This window comes from Macaca fascicularis, chromosome 7 (assembly GCF_037993035.2).
Source record: "Macaca fascicularis isolate 582-1 chromosome 7, T2T-MFA8v1.1".
NCBI lineage: Eukaryota > Metazoa > Chordata > Mammalia > Primates > Cercopithecidae > Macaca > Macaca fascicularis.
The window spans coordinates 18,612,943-18,625,165 of NC_088381.1; the positions used below are offsets into that span (position 1 = coordinate 18,612,943).

General features: G+C 50.4%; 1 protein-coding gene across 2 annotated transcripts in view; it reads right to left on the reverse strand.

Moving 5' to 3' along the window:
* The window catches only part of PLA2G4E (phospholipase A2 group IVE), a 64,044-nt gene that overhangs the window by 39,209 nt on the left and 12,612 nt on the right, over positions 1 to 12,223 (reverse strand). Inside the window, exon 1 of one of the 2 annotated variants that reach the window (XM_073995586.1) lies at positions 8,701 to 8,790. The exons of the other annotated variant lie outside the window; for it this stretch is intronic. The gene's annotated coding sequence lies outside the window, so the exon portion shown is untranslated. Of the gene's footprint in view, positions 1 to 8,700; positions 8,791 to 12,223 lie in introns of those variants that run through there. 2 annotated transcript variants of the gene reach the window in all.

The following is a 12,223-nucleotide window of genomic DNA, read 5'->3' on the forward strand; positions in this document are numbered from 1 at the left end:
GCCTTGGGGTCAGCAGTCCGTAGCCCCCAGCCACTCAGAATGACCAGGCCTTCGAGGACACAGTGGGTGGCAAGAAGAGGACACTGGACCCGCATGACTGTAGGACTAGCCCGCCATAATTTGGGAAAGCTCTATCTCTTCAGCTTGTAGAGGTCATGGCTCATAGATGCCCCTCTAGGAGGATGGGACCGTCGCTCCCAACTCCACTTCAGTTTCATGGATACCAAGCCCATGGGGTCGCTTCATGGGGTCCCTGGCCACAACTCCCAAAGAGACTAGGGTCAGGGCTCCCAAAGTTAGAGGGTGAAGAAAGAAAATAATTGCCCAATATTTCATGAAAAGAGGGTCTGGGGCAACCACCCCCTGTCCTCCCTCCTGGGAGGCCAGGTGGAGAGAGGGTGTGTCCAGCCCCTGCCTGGTCTCAGGACAGCCTGAAGGATGCTCCTGCCCCTCCCAGATGATTCCTATCTCTAGCCTAGTGGCTCACTGAGGGGCCTGACAAGGGCAGCTTTGCCTGCTCTGCTGCCTGACTGTGTACACTGGGAGTTTCCTGCCTGAGCTATTGCCTGGGGCCCCACAACCGGCTTTTCTGGCCCATAGATAGAAGTGCTTTTTTGAAATTAGGATGAGATCTGAACATGGGACAGACTGGGCCTGAACGCAGGGATGGAACCCGGTTGGAGGTACCTGTGGGATCTCTTCACGTGCCTGGCCCTCCAGAAAGTGGAGAGGCCTTAGCCTGCTGCTCTCACAGCTTCCTTCCTGCCCTGCCCTCCCCTCCTCTGCCAAGGACGGAGACTCAGCACCATATCCCTCAGCAAACTCTACAAATTCAATTTAGTTCATGTACCTAGTAAGCATCTGCTGTATACATCCTACTAAGAGAGGAAATCCCAAGCTTGAAGTTGCTGACAGTGTGGATGGAGAGCCAGATGCATCTAACCCCTCAAAGGCTCAGAGATCCAAGTTTCCCTGTGGTGACAGGGGACATCTTAGAAGGATCAATAACAATCCTTCCCATTTGTGAAGATCCATGGTTTACAGCAGTAGTCCCTAACCTTTTTTAGCACCAGGGACTGGTTTCAGGGAAGTCAATTTTTCCACGGGTGGGCGGGAGATGGTTTTGGGATGATTCAAGTGCCTTACATTTATTGTGCACTTTATTTCTATTATTATCACATTGTCATATATAATGAAATAATTACGCAACTCACCATAATGTAGAATCAGTGGGAACCCTGAGCTTGTTTTCCTGCAACTAGATGGTCCCATCTGGGGGTGATGGGAGAGAGTGACAGATCATCAGGCATTAGATTTTCATAAGGAATGTGCAACCTAGATCCCTTGAGTGTACAGTTCACAATAGGGTTTGTGCTCCTGTGAGAATCTAATGCCACTGTTGATCTGAGAGGAGATGGGGTTCAGGTGGTAATACAGGTGATGGGGAGTAGCTGTAAATACAGATGAAGCGTCACTCACTCACCCACCACTCACCACCTGCTGTGTGGCCCAGTTCCGAACAGGCCACGGACTGGTACTGATCCAGTCTGCCCTGCGTTCAGAGGTCACCCTTCATTCCATACTAGATTAGGGTCCCATAATCATGACCCTAAAAGGTCATACTTTACATTTGGACTTAGTCTCTAAGCAGTGGGGGGCTATTGATGGTTTTTGAGCAGGAAAGCTGAACTTCAAGAAGGCAAGGATGATTGATGTTGAAACAAGCGATCAATTAGGAGGTGAGATGTGAACCATCTGGGACAGGGGAAGTAGGGTGGGAAGTTAAGGGAGAGATAGGCCAGAACAGGCTATACAAGCTAAGTCCAGGAACTTCCGTGGCAACTCAACCCATAGCACTATACTGTCCTGAAAGCCATGGGTCCCACCTGTCTCCCCATCCCTTCCACTCCTCCACTCTTCCCAATCAAATAAGGCCCAGGCTGAGCCCCAAACACCAGGGCATTCCTCAAGGCCTCCTATTTGGCTGATTTCTATATTTTTTGTAGAGAAGGGGTTTCACCATGTGGGCCAGGCTGGTGTCAAACTCCCGACCTCAGGTGATCCACCCACCTCAGCCTCCCAAAGTGCTAGGATTACAGGCGTGAGCCACCGTGCCCAGCCTGCACTGTCTTTTTAAAAGGCTTCCTCTATGTGCCTATGTTCCTTGATAAATAAAATCCAATTTCCTAAAATGAATGTACAATGAGGAATATAATTTTCATGACATAAAGTAAAACAAGTCTTATAGCTTCTCTGGGTAAGAGGAGATTAAAAAAATCAACCACGGAAGTTAATATGTTGAGATGTCCCAGAACTTCTGGCCCACAAACTCAATATGACTCTATTTCATGATGACAAGATAACAAAGTACAAACATTACAAGAAAGGGCCTTCACCCCAGTGTAGGTAATGTTTATATTCTTAGCGTCATCAACATATCTGGCTCATGAATATTTTCTGCCTTGCTTTGTCTTTACAAAATATTAAGGGCCAGCTTAGTGCTTTTCTTTTTTCTTTCTTTCTTTTTTTTTTTTTTTGAGATGGAGTCTCAGTCTGTTGCCCAGACTGGAATGCAGTGGTGCAATCTCAGCTCATTGCAACCTCTGCTTCCCAAGCTCAAGCGTGATTCTCCCACTGTAGCCTCCTGAGTAACTGCGATTACAGGCACACGTCACTACGCCCAGCTAATTTTTGTATTTTTTTTTTTCTGTAGAGATGGAGTTTTGCCGTGTTGCTCAGGCCAGTCTCAAACACCTGGGCTCAAGCAATCTGCCCGCCTCAGCGTCCCAGAGTACTGGGATTACAGGCATGAGCTATGGTGACTGGCCCTTTTCATTTTCAAAGCACTTGTATCCACAGTTCAATATTTCTCATTTCATGAAGTTCCTGCCATTAAAACTTGTGGCCTCTGGTTTCAGCTACATGCCAGGCTTCATTTCCCTGCTCTGGACTCTCTTGCTCACACAATGAGGTGCCAAGAGCCTTCTGCACACTGAGTTTACTCCTTATCACCCATCACTTTGGGGAGGATGACATCGTCATTGTCTCAAGACTGAGCGTGGTATAGCAGTCTAGACTTTAATAGACCTGGGTTTGTACCTTCATTCTGTTACATATAAACTACATGGACTTGGGTAAGGTTATCCCTCTAAGCCTGAGTTTCTCCATCTGTAAAGCGGGAAGCATAGCAGTTTCTACCTCACGGGATGGTTGTCCAGAATAAATGAGATAAAGGACTTAGCACATGACTGGCACTGATTTACTGTAAGAGATCCACAGTACAGTAACATCAGGGATACAAAGACATCGTCGCTGGCCCAAGGACCTCCCAATTTAAGTGGGGTGAGACAGGAGGGTCACACAAATAGTCTCAGGACAATCATGTCATATACGAGAAGAGAGGTAAAAAGAAGCTGCTCAGAGAGCTTGGCCACTCAGGGCTGGGGAGGTCAGAAGAGGGCCTGGAGGAGGAAGAATTTGAACTTGTCCTTGAAGAAGGAAGGGTATGGGCCTGACAGATGAAGAGGAGGGGAGAGGACATTTTTCTCAAGTGAGGTGGCATGAGTAAAGGAATGAAGGTTGGAGAAGGGGATTAAGGAGATTCATGGCTATGGAGTGAAAGAATCACAATCTTTCTTCAGCTGGCAGTGGTACTCATGGAAGGTTTCTGAGCAGAGAGAGTTTAAGAAGGAGAGCAAATCCTGCTTCTACAGTAGAGCAAATGACCCTCAGCACTGTGTGGTTAGGGTGAGCTGGAAGACCTTCATCAGCCATCATGGGGCTCCTGGAGCAAGTGGTAGCCTGCAAAAGGCCCCAGATCAATGCCTTTCCCTCTTTATCTACAAGGAATGGCCACCAGGTTTAGTTTTCTCCAAATACACTATAGGCTCCCAGAGCAGGGCACGCTTATTATCAGGCTCTCCAACTATCACTCTGGGCCCCGACGGGATAGAGCTCAGGAAAGAGAAATCTGCACGTTTGTGGAGGAGGAGGAGAAATTTGGAGCAGGGCCTGTGTGAGAGGGAGATGGTGGGAGGCCAGGTGGCAGGCTTCATTCATTTCTTCACTTTGCCTCTGGGCGTCCCCCATTAAGCCAGATCAGAGTCCTGCTCCATCTGTGTTGAGGTGGTCTCACAGCCTTGCGCTTCCCCCTCGGCCCAAGTAACCACTCATTTGCCTCCTGTTGCCGTAGATTAGGTGCGTCTTTTCTGAAGTTTCACATAAATGGAATCATGCAGTGTTTGCTCTTTTGTGTGTGGCCCCTTTCGTTGAGCATAAGGCTTTTGAGATTTGTCCAGGTTTTTGTGTGTAACAAGAGTTTACTTTTTCATTGCTGTGTAGTATTCCATTGTAAAATTATTACAATTTGTTTATCCATTCATCAGCTGAAGGGCAAAATTCTTTCTTTTCGTTCTTCTTTTTGAGACAGAGTGTTGTTCTGTTACCCAGGCTGGAGTAAGTGGCACAATCAGGGCTCACTGCAGCCTTGACCTCCGTGGCTCCAGTGATCCTCTCACCTCAGCCTCCTGAGTAGCTGGGACCACTGGCATTTGCCACTATGTCCAGTTAATTAAAAAAAAATTGGTAGAGTCGGGGTCTCACTATGTTGCCCAGGCTGGTCTTGAACTTCTGGGCTCAAGAAATCCACCCGCCTCTTCCTCCCAAAGTGCTGGGATTACAGGTATGAGCCACCGCACACAGCCACAAAGCTCCTTCCCTTCATGCTTAGCAATCATAAATAAAGCTGCTGTAAACATTTGCATGCAGGTTTCTGCATAAATATACGTTTTCATTTCTTGTGGCTAAATCTCCAGACATGAAATGGCTGGGTCTGATTGACGTTTTTACAGAGTGATGGCGTATCTGGGCTCCTCTGAAAATCCCAGCCTCCCGCACAGAGCCTCCTCTCTTTGGCACTTTCCCATTTTTCCTCCTCTCATTTTCCTCTCTTCCTCTCCCTTCATCCTCCTCTTTCTCCCATTGGCTTCCCTTTTCCCTCCTCCATCCCACAGTTCTCTCCTGCCAGGCTCCTGGGTTCTCCCACATAGGGGTGGTTGTAACAGGCAGCCCTCACATTTGCTTGGTCCAAGGCTGGCTGACCAAGCACCCATAACTAGACTCTGCCAAGCTTCTTGACATCAGCTCCTGAGCCAGGGCACCTCTGGGAGACTCCCAGACTTCACAGGGAGAGGGAAGGGGAGGCCTTCTGGCAAGTTCAGCCCTGCAGTAATTTAGCAAGGCTGGGTTTCTCCTAGTTCCACTGTCTTAAGAACCATGTCAGATGGTTCGAGTCTACCTGATATCATTTGGATGTTTGTCTCCTCCAAATCTCATGTTGATACGTGATCCCCAATGTTGGAAGTGGGGCCTAGTGGGAGGTATTTGGGTCACAGGATGGATTTCTCATGAATGGCTTCGTGCCTTCTGGTGGTAATGAGTGAGTTCTCGCTCTGAGTTCAAGTGAGATCTAGTTGTTAAAAAAGACTTGCCCTCCCAACACCTCCTTGGTTCCTCTCTTGCCACCCAACATGCTTGCTCCCTGTCAGCCTTCTGCCATGAGTAAAAGCTTCCTGAGGGCTCACCAGAAGCCAAGCAGATGCTGGTGTCATACTTGTACAGCCTGCAGAACCTCTTTTCTTTGTAAATTACCTCGTCTCAGATATTCCTTTATACAATGCATAATGGACTAGTATACTACGCCATTCACTGGTGCTCTATGTTTTGACTGAATTGGGTTCTAGCCAAGTTCTAACAGAGAAAAATAATTCCCCATGGGCTCCATTTGGTTCAAATCCTGGAGTCAAGGGTCCCTGCCCACCACCCCACAGGGAAGGGGAGGCAGAAGGGACAGTGTCAGGCCTGGGAGGGACATGAGCAGGAGATGCCTTCAGATCACATCCTGGGTTTGACAAGGACAGCACAGCTGAAGAGGGCCTCGGCTCCCTACTGACTTTAGGTCAATGTCCATTTGCATTTAGGAAGGCAGTGTGGGGATGGGCAGAACACCGGGTGGGGAGACCTCTGTATATTTTCACCGTCTCAGGTGAGTCTGAGAGGCAGCCGTGGTGTGGACCATCCAACCAATTGACCTCAGAGGCCTTTCTCACTACTGATTTCTGGGGTCTGGCTTGTTCCTTGCTGCCCGGTGAGGCTATACCATGCTTGGGCACAGAGAGAGAATAAGGTGCAAGATTCGTGGGAAGACACAGATTGAAAATTGTGTTTGATGTTAGAAAGGAGGAACACAGCCAGGAAAGAGCTTTAAGTAACTGAAAATAGGCTGATATTTAATGAGGGGACCGAGATCTTTTGGGGAGGGCATTTGGGTTATGTGAAAACAGAACCTGTGGCCTGTCCTTGGCAGGATCCAGGGCAGGGGACTCCCCCACTCCTCCCCACTGCGTGTGTGTGTGTGAGAAGTGTGTGAGTGTGAGAACAGGTGTGTATGTGAGTATGCTGTGAGCGTGTCTGAGTGGTGTGTTGTGTAAGTGTGCGAGTGTGTGTTGTATGAGTGTGCTGTGTGAATATGTTGTGTGAGATTACTTGGGAGGGGACGCTCATGTGTTCTTGCCTTGACCTTTAGGAAGAAGAAAGCCCCTGAGCTCTTGCTGGGGAATAAATTCCAGTTGCACGGAGATGGATTAAAGTCAGCAGCCCTGTGGTGCTGGCCATGTGGTCCTGGAGCCCCGTTTCTGGCTGTCCCGATGAGCCTCAGCCCTGCTTGCCCTGCCAGACAAGAATGAGTGCAAGTCTTGTGGCCAGTAAAGGCAAAATACTCTGAGGATTTTTTCAGTGCCATGTAGTTGGTTTTAAGGTTTGAGTTAAAGAATTTGCACTGAGGAAATAGAGGAGTGGCTGAGCTGGCTCTTGTGACACAATGAGGGCTTCCGGGAGGGGCCCTGCCCAGCCTCTGTACTCTGTCTGGTTGGTGACTGGTGGGCTCCAGGGCCAGCATGGTGAGATGCCAGGCACCTGGAGGAGGCACTGGGGCAAAGGACATCCTGGGTGGGTGGGGTGGGAGGGGCAGGTCCTTTGGGGTGACTCTGCAGTCCTGGTTTCTGTCATCTAGGCAGCGCCTGGGTGAGGCTGAACACATGGATGACCAAGCACCAAACACAGAAGAGGGTCCTCTGGTCTGTGAGGAGCAGGAGAGGGACAGGAGTCACCACCTGGAACCCTCTCCCTGCGGCCTCCCCGCAGCCTGTAAAGCAGCCCCTGGCCCCGGGTAGAGTGGGCCCTGGTGGGGCTGGGCTCAGGCTTCCTGTCCTGTGTAGGGGAGCTGGAGGCATGGCAGAGACCCCTTGCCAAGGTGCAAATAACACTTCACCTCTCTCAGCTGCTGCTTCCCTCTGTGCACATGTATGTGTAGGGACTGGGTGGAGTGGGAGTGAGGAGTTCCAGTCCTTTTTCTGGTGATGTAGAAATTCAGAGGGAAGGACTCTGGGCTCCAAGATCGCAGACCTGACCCCCTGTAGTACCTGCCTTGTAGCCCTCAGGAACCGTCTGCCGCAAACAATAACCAAAGACTCATTTGAAAGTAATCAAACATCCTGGTTTGTCCAAGACTAAAGGGTTTCCTGGGACTCAGGACTTTTAGTGCTAAAACTGGAAAGTTCCAGGCACACTGGGATGATCAGATCACTTATTTCTAATTTCTCTTGAAAGTATTTTTGGAAGTAGAGACATACCTGGTATGCCAGACCCAGAGTACTCCTAGGCTTTGTAATTATTCGAGGCAAAATAATTTGATTAGTTTCTGATTTCATTTTGGAGAATATGAAGAAAATCTGTATGTGCTGATTCTGAGTACATAAGCCAGTCCTGAGGTTAAGGGTTGACTGTGTCTGCATGTGGGATGCTGGTATAGTGGACTCATGACCCCTAGAGTCCCTTTCCCCTTTCTCTGATAAGAGAGCACTGTTTGCCTTTGGGATCTTATGCAGCTGTCATCAGGGAATCATCCTCCTTTCTCAAAGGTGGGCCCCGACCAGTCTGGCCAGTCTCATTCTCATCCTCTTAGACTCAGTGATTGGTTCAGGAACAATGAAATCTCCTCCTCTGCCTCCTCCTCTTCTACCTCCTCCTTTTAAGGATTATATGAATGTTGGGAAAGAGAGAGGAAGAGGTCAGCTTTGAGTTATTAGTCACCATCTCTGTCACCATGTGGAAGGACTCAGCCTTAAAAAGTTGAGAGGAGAGAAGACAAAATTCTGAGGACAGGATCTGGACTGCTAGATCCAGTTATGCCTGAAGCCTATATGCCCCTTGGACTTCCCAGTTACATGAGACAATAAAGGTTTTTTATTTGCTTAAACTTATTTGAATTCAGCTTTAGTCACTCTGCCACTTGCAGCGGAACAGAACTCCACACAGACTCCTGATCCGCCTGGCTGCCACATCTGCAGGAGGGTTCTGTGCAGGGGATCACAGGGGCCGTGCCTTTCACTGTCCCCTGAACTGAGTCCCTTGTGCCTTTAAATTAGGGCATATGCTCCTCTAGGGCACACCTAGGGTGGGAGGCACATGTCTGAGCGTTTGCCTTCAGGAGCCCTCTTCTGGGAATCATGGGGGAAGAAATCTTCCAAGTTTCTTCTCTCATCTTCCCATTCTTCTCGCCTCATTTCCAGGATTTGCTCCGCTCTCTCATTTGTCCTTCACTTGAAGTCAGCGCTGTCATACATCCACCCACCACTCACATACCTTACTGCCTTGGTGACATCCTCTGCACAGGGAAAGCCTCTTCCAGTCATGGGAGGAGCAACCAGCACCTGAAACATTGCATTTCAACACCTGTAAACTGGGACAGATAAAGAGCATTGGTTATTGTCCATGCCTAGGGGCTAGAGAGTGGGGACTCACCCTTGTTCCCCTGCTGGGGATGGAGAGTCAACCATGCTCTCCCAGCAAGTAAGGCTGAGTTGAAGGAAGGGAAAGGCAGACAGGATGGGGCAGGCCCAGGGGATGTGGTTAATCAGCCACAGGAAATGGAAATCATGTCATATGCAAGTCAGGATAAGAATTTGCAAATGAACTCAGCACTTGGGCTTCAGGTTAATTTTTTAACCAAAGGTTAAAAACTATCCCTAGGAAGAGAGAGAGGGGAAGTGATTGGGTAAGGAGCACACTGGGGCTTTTGACTCTGTCACCAATGTGATTTTTTTAAGCTGGACAGTGGAGTCATGGGTATTCATTTCATTATTCTCTATACATTTTGTGTATCATAAATATTGCTTAATACTTTTAAAAAGCAACCTGAATTCATGTCTATCACTCCCAGGCATTTCTTTATTCTTTCTCTACCTATGTGTGTATTCCCAAGCTATACTTGGTATTATTTCACATGTTTTTAAATTTTGTATAAGCTAGATAACATTCAAATATCCATTCTGCTATTAACATGTTTTTTTCTCCACTCTACATTAGGCTTGTAAGATTCACCTATACTGGTAGGAATAGATCTGGTTCATTCATTTTCACAGTTGTGACCTATTCCACAACTTATGTTTTTGCGTGATAGACATTTAAGCTGTTCCTTATGACGGCAGCGGCGGACCGTCTGGAGCAGCTGCCATCACGGGCCGCAGCAGGGAGGGTGCGGGGAGGAGGCCGACAGCCTCCTCTGCAGCCCACCGCCCTGGGGACGGCGGCGATGGGGCTGGGCCAGGTCGCCCGCTGGCGGAGGAGCAGCGCAGCTGGGGTGCAGCGCGATTGGGAAGAGCGCGGTCCTGAGGCGGAACTGGGCCTGGAGCGGTGCTGCTCTTGCACAGCGAGCGGGCGGCCCGGGGAGGCGGAACTGCGGACGCGCTTCTGGGGCCCAGGGCTGAAAGTGGGAGCGGTGCCCGCTTTGGGGACCAGCCAGCGGGGCAGCCATTGCTCCCACCCGCCAAGGATGCCGTGTTCCTGTGCCTCGGAAGGAGGCTCTGCGCGGCGCTGCTTAGGGGCGCATTCCCAGGTCCACCCTGCATCTGGGTGACCGCCAAGCCTGACACTCCCAAAGGCTGGGCCAGGGCCTGCCATCCACTCCATCCCAGACCGCCCCTGGGTGCCAGGGCAATAGGAGGGAGCTCGTAGCCATGTCGCCCCTGCCCTGGACACGGGCCGGGGCCCAGCCAGTACCGGGAGCCCCTGCCCCAGGCTGCGAAGGAGGGGCGGATGGGGCTGCATCCTCCACGGAGCTGGCGGGAGCCGGGAGCAGGCAACAGCCCAAGTTTGGGCTGTGGACCTGGGCCTCTGTGTGCTCTTGGGGGCCCGGGTAGTACCACCGCCCTCCCGGCCTTGCAGGCTTGGAAGTGCCTGCTCCCGTTGCCTGGCTTCTCCCCGCTGTCAGCGCCGGTTCCGATCTCGGAGCACCCTGTGGCCGAGCCGGGTGCTGTGCAGCCTGACCGGGGGTGCACATATTTGGGGCAGTGCAGATATGCCAGCCCTCTGCCGCTTCAGCCCCCTCCAGACTTTGGGTGCCAATGAGCATGGGGTGGGGGGTGAAGCCAAGGGGTGGGGGGTGGGGGGCTTAGGGCAGCTCCGTGCTGGCCTGTAGGTGCCCCTTGGTACCAACAGCCTGGGCACCATAGGTGGCAGCAGAAGGCAGGCTCCTAGGCAGAAGGGGGTGGGTCCCTGGAGAGGCCCTACCTTCAGGCCAGGCTGCCAGTCCTGCAGACCAGAGTGGGAACTTGTGGTACCTTTTCCAGGCTCACCCATGGCTGCCCATGGACCCATGTGCGCGCATTTCCTCCCCTCAAAGCCCTGGGCTCAGCCAGAGCAGGGCAGTCATCAGGATGACCAGCTGCTGAGGGGAGCTTCCCACTCTAGGGCCTCCTCTCTGCTAGGAGTTGAACACTGGTAGGGACACCCTGGCTGGAAAAGAAGCTACCTACTGCGGGTCTCCTCTGAGCTGTTCTATTGCTCGATAAAGCTCCTCATCTTCTTTCTCACCCCGCACTTGTCTGTGTACCTCATTCTTCCTGGTCACAGGACGAGAACTTGGTACCTGTCCAAGGGCGGGGCTAAAAGAACTATAACACAAACAGGGCTGAAACATGCCCCTTGCTCACTTCGTTGTGGGTGAAGAGAAGGAGAGAAGAGCTGCGGCCCTTCAGGGAACCCAGACCTGGGAGCACACGGAGCCAGGTCTCTGACTCCCTCTTCGGGGCCCTGTGGTTCCTGGCATCTCCAAGCTTCTGGGTACCACCGCATTCCCCGGAGCCAGCTGTGGAAGCTGCTTGAGGTGCACCTGGAGCTGCCCACCTCACTGCAGCAGCTGGCATGTAGCCAGACTCCACACTTGCTCATACACCCACTGCTGCTCCATGCAGTCTCCCTTGGCAGGTGTGGGATCCAGGCTGGTAGTGTGAGCTGAGTGCAGCCTGCCAGGCTGAGTGGGCAGAACGAACCCAGCGGACCCAAGCAAAACTCGGGCAAAGGTGCCACTAGCCACAGGTTTCTGGCCAGAAAAGTGACACCCCAAAGATCCCATAACACTAAGTTTTTGCTGTTACTGTATTTCATCAATTCCAAGGTACATATTTTTTCCCATTTTAAAATCTCTGAAATAAGAAATACTTTTTAAAAAATTATAATGTGTAATATTCCGATGTGTAATATCTAAGGTATTGATATATCTTAGATCAGTGGTCCCCAACCATTTTGGCACCAGGGACTGGTTTTGTGGAAGACAATTTTTCAATGGATGGTGGGGGCAGGGATGATTTAAGTGCATTACATTTATTGTGCACTTTATTTCTATTATCACACTGTAATATATAAAATATACACCTCACCATAATGTACTATCAGTGGGAACCCTGAGCTTGTTTTCCTGCAGCTAAATGGTCCCATTTGGGATTGATGGGAGAGAGTGACAGATCATCAGGCATTAGATTCTCTTAAGGAGCGTGTGACCTAGGTAGTTCACAATAGGGTTTGCACTCCTATGGGGATCTAATGGCATTGCTGATCTGACAGGAGGCAGAGCTCAGGCGCTAATGCTCACCAGCCTGCTGCTCACCTCCTGCTGTCTGGCCCAGTTCCTAACAGGCCACGGACCGGTACTAGTGCTCTGAGCTTTCTTAGAATTGACTATGGTAAGGGAGGATAAGAGGCTTGAAAGCAGTGTGGGGGCAGGGAGTACAATGCTACTGTGTGCTTTCTTGTACACGTCATGTTTCTTTAGTGTCTATATTCCTAGGAAATAAATTGCTGGGTTATAAGGGATATTATCACCAATTTT